Genomic DNA, 9,611 nt, shown 5'->3' with positions numbered 1-9,611 from the left:
ATTGCCGGATCAGCTAGGGGTGGAGCTGCCAAATCAGTTCCAGACAGCGCCCCTCAGGAGACGGCCTACTGCCGCTCCCGCCTTTGCCAGATGGCTGATTGCCGCTCCGAAGGTGTTCTCCCCGAGTCAGCCTATTGTTGCTCTTCCCTCCGGCAGAAGGAGAAGGCCTACTGCCGCTTCCGCCTTCGTCAGACGGCCGATTGCCGCTCCGAAGGCATTACCCTTGAGTCAGCCTATTGCCGCTCCTCCCTCCGGCAGAAGGAGATGGCCTACTGCCGCTCCCACCTTTCTCAGATGGCCGATTGCCGCTCCGAAGGTGTTGCCCCTGAGTCGGCCTATTGCCGCTCCTCCCTCTGGCAGAAGGAGACGGCCTACTGCTGCTCCCACCTTCGTCAGACGGCTGATTGCCGCTCCGAAGGTGTTGCCCCTGAGTCGGCCTATTGCTGCTCCCCCCTCCGGCAGAAGGAGATGGCCGACTGCCGCTCCCGCCTTCGCCAGACGGCCGATTGCCGCTCCGAAGGTGTTGCCCCGGAGACGGCCTACTGCCGCTCCCGCCTTCGTCAGATGGCTGGTTGCCGCTCCGAAGGCGTCCAGAGGCGTGCTGACTCCCCCACTCAGGCCACAGCCAAATTGCCGGGCCTTGGCGCCTCATAGTTGCGCCCCTGGGCAGCCATGGCCAATTGCCGGGCCCCACGGCCAAAGAAAGGTGTTACCAGTGTCATCGCCCCTGCGTGAGGCATACGCCCGGATCCCCAGCGCCGGAGAAACCCAGCGAGGCCTCACGGCTTCCCCTGGCCTCCGCTCTCTACGCCTGGCCCTGGAGAAGACCCACCTGACACACTCTAGTTCAGGTCGGTGCCGAAGCCCCTCCCTGACGGCGCCCCTCGACTCTGGGGACCGCAGTCCTCAGTCGCTCCAGACCCTCCCCAGGACACCCGGGTGAGACCTCTCCATGCCCACGAGGCGGCGTAAGACCTCCACCTCCAGCCGAAACCTGAGCCAGAGATTCCTGGACCTGTTCGGCCCCAGTCCTGAGGGCCACACCCCTGAACCTAGCCCGGAGACTGCGAGCTCCTGCGCCACCTGCAGCCCTGGATGCGAGAGGACGCCCCTGCGAGTCGTCCAGTGCCCTCTTGGCACGCCCTCCCCTGGCGGTGCCCCTAGCCCGGCAGAGTAGTCACCGGCATGTCTCCCCGCCGCCCCCCACTACATGAGTAAATTATGTTAAGTGTGGTGTTGCCCCAGAACTAGTGAATTGACTTATGTTAAGTGTGACGTTGCCTTAGAAACAGGTTACAGTGATACAATGACTTAGTGTATGTTAAATATCGGGGCGAGTGAAATCACGGGTGGATGAGTAAGAACGAGCACAAACAGTAAGTTCTGACTCACAAGTGACTCCCTTGTAGAAAACCAGTAAGACTCTTCCCCCAAGGAATCCTCTGTAGTTAAAATACACCCATGTCCTTTGTTACCAGAAAATAATAGAGAAAGTGTAAATAATATTCTCCTATTTGTATTACCATAAACACAGTGAATTCCCAGTGCCCTCCACTCCCTCGCTTTCTAAAGAATCTCCTCCCAGCAGCTAGCGTAAACGTAAACGAGAAATAGAATCAAATGTCAAAACCCCTTTGCTATCAGATGATACTAAGTTTGAATTAATAATACTTACCCTCTCTCAGTATTACTATCACTCTGTTCTGACCCGTCACGAGTCCTTCCCCCTCCCCCGTGAGCCTCTTTCTCCGCGCTCCCACGCGCGCCCGTGTTCCCTGTACACCTGTGCACTAGAATTACTGTATTGGCATCAGTATTAGTTAAGCCAGTATCCTGCGAGATACTAATGTCCTAGTTAAGGTTTTATTTCTTTGTCATATATTGTGTTGTAATATCTGCTGTTTTTGTCCTGTGTCTGACTGTGGTAATATACGTGTAAAGGTTATTGCCTGAAGTTTTTGTGTCCTGCCTCTCTTCATCGCACTAAGCTCCGGTCTCGAAAGAGGACCCCGCTACACGTTAGGTGCTTTAGGACCGAGGAGTCGGGCCTTTTTCACCTAGCATTACACTGGTGGCCAGCGGTGGTTCTTGACCCGGGCATAGAAGAGAGGTAGTGAGGAAATATTTGGCAACATGGCAACTAAACCGCATGTACAGTTACCCAAGTTTGATCCCGACCAGTACGATATACACACCTATCTGACAATAATTATACCCTTACTGGATATTGGCTTTGAAAATGTCCAGCAGAAATTTGCGGTCACACTCCCACTATTGGGCAAAGCAGCGGCGAACATAGCACCGAAAATCGTCCCGGAGCTCACCTGGCAGAACTTTACAAAGTTTGCTATTCAAGCCATCACCCCATCATTAGGGAGAGTGGTGGCTCTATCCCAATTGGATAGTTGTTCATTTGACGGGGATTTAGATAATACCCTGATACAGGCAAGACGCCTAGTTACTACCGCCTACCCGGAGGCAGATGAAGAAACCCGGGATCAGCACACGTTTAACACTCTACTCAGAGTGCATCCAAGTGTTGTTAGACAACACTGTACTATCCACGACCCAACTGGAGACATGGATAGGGATATCCAGCTCATACGGTGCTTCCTGACCACCTGCCCTACTCCCCAGCAAATTAACCCGCCCCATCCTGACGTTTTCTGGGCAGTGGTACGCCCCAGTTCCGACATTTTTGGACCTTTTTTTTTTTTTGGCTCAAACATCCGCTTTTGGTGAGAAACATCGAAAATTCATAGAGAAATCGCTCACCTGAGGTTTAAAATACTTGATTTAGGTACGAGTACTTCCTTACCTGACTGAGTTTTCTAACAGGCTGGCACCAAAGAAAACGAGTTCTATGGGAGGGTAACTATTTTATCCACTCATAAACAGTATTTATTTATTTACTTGGTATGAATTTATATGTAGTACAAGAGTATATTGGTTTTCAAACAGTAATATAGGCATTATAAGCATTGTTTCACTCACTAACTCATCACCATTCATGACCTTTTTTTTCCCACATTACCTGATCATCATTTCTGACTGTTTCTTTCTCTAATGCTATGTAAACTTTGTCCTCCACATTGTCATCGATTGGGGAATCACTCTGGTCCTGAATGTCTTTATTGGCCGGGTCACTGATAACAGGTGAATTGCCGAGACAATGGCGTGCAGGGGGGGGGGAGAGGTTATGCGGTGTAAGGCATTGTCCCTGCTTGACATCTTGTAGAGGAATAGAGGAAGGTGTCCTGTGTATACGTGCCAAAAATCACCCGCGAAATCACTCGCAAAAATTGAAAATTGTGCAAATTAGGGACCTTGCAATGTTGCCGCGTTAATTCACGTCGCCAGGACATGAGTGCACATCATGTGCGGACGTTAATTCACGTCGCCGGGACGACGCAGGTTAATGTGGCACAGAAATTTCCCACTCAACCCCCGGCTCCTCCAACCATGCCATGACCGCCCTTGCCTCACATCAGCCCAGTCCGCCTAGGGCACACCCCTCCTGCCGGCGCCCCGCCCCATGGGAAAATCCGAATCTGATCTTGGTGAATCCATGGGAATTCACAGCCTGCAGCTCCCACTGTCCCCTACATGACATACGGGACCAGCTTAAAGCTGCTCGCCGCAGAACCACAGCCCCGGGTTCACGTAAGGTGTCCTCTTTGGAAGGTGAGGCCCTAGAAAACGAACAAGCACCCATGGACAAGCCCCATGCGGGAGAACAGGAGCAGGAACAGGAGAATGAAAGCCCCAGACAGCTGGATTTTTAGGCCCGCCCCCTCACCAACTCACGGTGGCGGGGGCCATTACCCCTAAGTATCGCCCCCCAGTGTACCACAAGATGAAATTAAACGGCGTGAAGGCCAGACTGCTAGTCGATACGGGAGCAGCCAGGTCCTGCCTATACAGCCACTATTTCTTCCGCCACAGATTGATTTTTGGCCCACTCCACCCTACTGCCACTCACCTTGTGGACGCGGGGGATGGCCCCCTGCCCAACCGTGGGGAGACTCAGGCCCTACGGGTCGACACCCACCAGCCAGTGTCCACCCAACATCAATTCATTATTTTTTACTCCTCCTGCTGGAGCTACAGCGAGTATTGAGGAGTGGACTTGCTCCAAAAACTCGGAGCTACCATCGACTGCCGCTACCGACAGCTCCAGTTCCGTCCCCCACCCCGCCCCACCCAGGCCGTTTGCACCTGCACGCCACGGCCCTGCCCGGAAGATTTGCCCCCTCCCCCCCTCACGTGCCCCCCTCCTCCTCCCCTCCCTCAGCCCCCCTCTCCTCCTCTTCCAGTGCCCCCGCCCCCGCCGCCCCTGCTCCTTCCTTCCCCGCCACTGTCTCCGCCACTGTTACCATTCCTTCTCACCATGAGGCTTGGGTGTCCCTTAACCGTCCCTCTGGTCCCTCTGTTTTGTTCTCCCCCCTTCTCCCATTGGGAGCCCTTTCTGCCTGCCTTTTATCTCCCACTTTTCTCCCTCCACACCACACTACCGTCCGCATAGCCAACCTCGCCCCTTCCCCCCTTACCCTCCCCAAAGGGCATGTTATCGGAGAGATGGAGGAAGCCGAGCCCTGTGCCCCATCCTCCTCCCACTTCCCCGCCCCCTTACCCCCTATTCCCGACCATCTCTCTGCCCAGCAGTCAGACACCTTACGTCGCCTCCTCCTGGATTTCCAGGACCTGTCTGTGACAGGACCAGCAGACATAGGGCATACCACATATCTGTCTCATGAAATCCACATGACAGGCCTACCAATTAGACAGCCTTCCCGATGCAAGAACCCCCGACAAAGGGAGGAAGAGGGCCGCCAAGTACGTGAAATGATTGAGGCCGGCGTCATTTCCCCCTCCACCAGCCCTTGGTCCTCCCCCGTCGTTCTAGTGAAGAAGAAAGACGGCATGATGCGATTTTGGATCGATTACCGCCGCCTGAACGACGTTACCATCAAAGATGCCACTCCCCTCCCACGAATTGACGATTCCTTAGATTCCTTTTATGGGGCATCATGGTTCTCCACCCTCGACCTCCAGTCTGGGTACTGGTAGGTCCCTGTACATCCAGAACACCGAGACAAAACAGCCTTTTCCATGAGCAACGGCAAACATTACGAATTCAATGTCCTGCCGTTTGGCCTCTGCAATGCCCCTGCCACCTTCTCCCGGCTAATGGAATCTGTCCTGAGTGGACTCACTTGGGAGATATGTCTGGCCTATTTAGACGACGTCATCATTTTTAGCCAGACCTGGGCTGACCACTTGCAGTGCCTCCACCGGGTCTTTACTAGGATTCGCCAAGCAGGCCTCAAACTGCACCCCTCTAAGTGTGTCCTGGCTGCCAGGACTGTCTCGTTTCTGGGACATGTTATCTCCCAGACAGGAATCTCCCCGGACACCGACAAGCTCCACATCATAGCGGACATACCGCCACCACAGGACATCCAAGGCGACTGCACCTTCCTAAGACTCGCATCCTACTATCGTCGCTTCATGAAAGGGTTCGCATAAATTGCAAAGCCTCTTCACGATCTGACCAGGAAGGGGGAACCGTTCATCTGGACTGAAGAGAGGCGAGATGCTTTCCAACAGCTAAAAGACAAACTCGTCTCTGCTCCCATCGTGGCCTTTCCCAATTATGCCCTCCCTTTTCACCTCTACACCGATGTTTCACCGCAATAGGCACCATGCTAGCCCAGGTACAAGCCAGCCAAGAGCACATCATTGCATGCGGCAGTCACACCCTGAATCCAGCCGAGAAGAATTATGCCGCAACCAAGCAAGAATGCCTCAGCATAATTTGGGCCCTCCAACATTTAAGGGCTTACCTTTCCGGGACCCAGGTCACGATCATCACTGACCACCAGTCACTCCAGTGGTTATGCCAGTCTGACTCACATAACGCCCAACTTGTCAGGTGGCGCGAAACCCTGGAGAAATTTCAGTATGAAATTTCCTACAGGCCTGGGAAGCTTCACACCAACGTAGATGCCCTCTCCTGCCTCCCCACCCACAAGGTACAGCCAGATCCAGACCTCCTACACCTATGGCACTGCAAGGAACGGCCCCCCTGGATTCCCACCCACCTGTTCACCAAACTATGCTGACAGGGTGACCACCTCCTAACCCCATCCGGGCACATCCTTCTGACCCCGATGCGGCATGCGACGCCCTGCGCCACCTTCATGCTTATAACGGCATCCACCTGGGTACTAAGAAACTAGTACAAGTGTTTAATGACACTTACTGGGAGCCAAACCTCTCCACCCTCACCAAGGAAATCATTCAAACTTGCCGCGCCTGTGCGCTGGGAAAAGATGTCACCCGGACCGCCGGACCCTCAGGCCACATCACCGCCCATAAACCCTGGCAACTCCTGGCGATAGATGTAGTAGGCCCCCTCCCTTCCAAATCTGGATACAAATATGTGATCACCTTTGTGGACACATATTCGAAATTTGTAGTAGCCTGTCCGGCGAAATAGCATCATGCCATCGCCATCGCCAATGCCCTTCTCTGACACGTATTCCCTTATTTTGGCATCCCTCAAGCCATTCATTCTGACAATGCCCCAGAATTCTCCGGAAAAATCTTGGAAGAACTCGCCAGAATCTTTGGATATAAAATCTCCCACTCTATTCCTTATTGGCCACAGGAGAACGCCGTATGTGAACGTAATCATTGTACTCTTATGAACCAACTACGTACGCGCATCGAGGCTACGAAAGACAACGACTGGCCAGCCCATGTGAAAATCATTCAGTGGGGCATGAATTCCTGTCCCCGGGAGGACTGGGTTTCCCCACATGAGCGAATATTTGGTGAATCCCCTCTCCTGCCACCACTGCACAACACCTACAACCACCTGCCTCCACTCCCACTACAGACCTGTTGTACCTTCTAAAGGGCCGACTGCACCACCTACAAAAAACTCTAGACCTCGGCCCCAACCCCGCCTCCAACCCCTTCAGCCCAGGTGACACTGTCGCCATCGCCCAACTTCCCACCCCCCACAAACTCGCCCCCCACTTCACGGGGCCCCACACAATCACCCATGTCCCCAACCCTTACCAGGTTGTCGTAGATTCACGGCACCCCATGCACCCACCGAAACCACCATGTGCGTCCTTTCCGCACGCCCACCTCTGCCACCCTGACCTCACACCCCCAACCTCTCCCTGCTCCCGCACCGCCTTTCACTTCCACATACAAGTGCTACATTTCCTCCTCGCCCTCCCTCTCCACCCCTCCTACCACCTTAGCCTCCCCCACTGCCACCACCTCCCGCACCTCACCTGACATCTCACCCGCCACACCAACCTCCCCTCGCTCACCCTCACCCCTTCCCTCTGTTGCCCCACCCTTACTGCCAAATCCCACGTGTCCCGCCCATGCCGCCACCCCTTCAACACAACCCACTACCACCGCCCTTTCCCCACCACCCTTGCGTACAGCCATCCCGACAGCCTCACCCCCCCACCGTGTCCCACCCATGCCGCCACCCCTTCAACACAACCCACTACCACCGCCCTTTCCCCACCACCCTTGCGTACAGCCATCCCGACAGCCTCACCCCCCCACCGCGCCCCCAGCATGCACAGCAGCCCATACTACCAAACCCCGCTCACCCCGCACACCCACTTCCCCACCCACCCCCACCCTCAGAACCACCACCACCCGTTCCGGCCGTCTCTCACGCCCACCCGCCTGATACACCCATACCCCTACACCTCCTGCCTCCCCACAACTTCACACTATCATGATACATCAAGGCCAAATCCCCTCCACCTACACTCCTCAGAGACTCGACGGCGCATTACCATGGCACAAAACCCAGCCCCAACCCTCAGTGTCCAGCATACAGCTCCCTACCACACCAGCAACAACACCAACCAGGATGAAGGTGAAACGAGCCATATGGGTGCTTACCCTCGACAAGAATCGTCGGCTCCGAGGACCACACCACCTGCTTACCCTCCTCCGCTCCACCCTCACCATCTCCATGCTCTTCCTCACCTGCAATGCAGAGCAGGAAGAAAATCCCTATACCACCGCCTGGCAGGCCCTACTACAACACCTCCAGCCTACGTACGCCACACACGACACTCACGTGTACCACCTCCAGCCATGGGGACATGACTTTTTCCAGGGGGAGAGTGGTGAAATGCGTGGCATACAAAATAGTGCCCCCGAAAACGAGGTGAGTGAGGAACAGCATAGTGCCCCTGAAAACGAGATGAGTGACTACCAGCAGTGTCCCCGGAAACGCACCGACACCCCCACCCGGACTCCACGGAGTAGCCACAGCCAAACTAGGGGATGCCACGTGACAATGGCATAAGGCAGCCTGAGCCATGCGCCCTTATAACACCCAACCATCGCATCGTCACCCTAGCAGGAGGAGGACACTACCTTCGGGGAGTGGGAATGCCAGATCAGCTAGGGGTGGAGCTGTCAAATCAGCTCCAGACAGCGTCCCTCAGGAGACAGCCTACTGCCTCTCCCACCTTCACCAGACGGCCGATTGCCGCTCTGAAGGTGTTGCCCTTGAGTCGGCCTATTGCCGCTCTTCCCTCTGGCAGAAGGAGATGGCCTACTGCCGCTCCCACCTTTCTCAGATGGCCGATTGCCGCTCTGAAGGTGTTGCCCCTGAGTTGGCCTATTGCTGCTCCTCCCTCCGGCAGAAGGAGACGGCCTACTGCCACTCCCACCTTCGTGAGATGGCCGATTGCCGCTCCGAAGGTGTTGCCCCTGAGTCGGCCTATTGTTGCTCCCCCCTCCGGCAGAAGGAGACGGTCGACTGCCGCTCCCGCCTTTGCCAGATAGCCGATTGCCACTCCGAAGGTGTTGCCCCAGAGACGGCCTACTGCCGCTCCTCCCTCTGTCAGAAGGAGACGGCCTATTGCCGCTCCCACCTTCGTCAGACGGCCGGTTGCCGCTCCGAAGGCGTCCAGAGGCGCGCTGACTCCCCCACTCAGGCCACGGCCAAATTGCCGGACCTTTGCGCCTCATAGTTGTGCCCCTGGGCAGCCACGGCCAATTGCCGGGCCCCACGGCCAAAGAGAGGTGTTACCAGTGTCATCACCCCTGCGTGAGGCAGACACCCGGATCCCCAGCGCCGGAGAAACCCAGTGAGGCCTCACAGCTTCTCCTGGCCTCCGCTTTCTACGCCTGGCCCTGGAGAAGACCCACCTGACGGACTCTAGTTCAGGTCGGTGCCGCAGCCCCTCCCTGACGGCGCCCCTCGACTCTGGGGACCGCAGTCCTCAGCCACTCCAGGCCCTCCCCAGGACACCCGGGCAAGACCTCTCCATGCCCACGAGGCGGTGTAAGACCTCCACCTCCAGCCAAAACCTGAGCCAGAGATTCCTGGACCTGTTCGGCCCCAGTCCTGAGGGCCACACCCCTGAACCTAGCCCGGAGACTGCGGGCTCCTGCGCCACCTGCAGCCCTGGACGCGAGAGATTGCCCCTGCGAGTCATCCCATGCCCTCTCGGCACGCCTTCCCCTGGCGGTGCCCCTGGCCTGGCAGAGTAGTCGTCGGCGTGTCTCCCCGCCACCCCCCACTACATGAGTAAATTATGTTAAGTGTG

This window comes from Coenobita brevimanus, chromosome 62 (assembly GCF_032717465.1).
Source record: "Coenobita brevimanus isolate Jiangsu-jjx chromosome 62, ASM3271746v2, whole genome shotgun sequence".
NCBI classification, from domain to species: domain Eukaryota; kingdom Metazoa; phylum Arthropoda; class Malacostraca; order Decapoda; family Coenobitidae; genus Coenobita; species Coenobita brevimanus.
The sequence above is the reverse complement of the archived record's forward strand: the minus strand, read 5'-3'. Positions refer to the sequence as shown.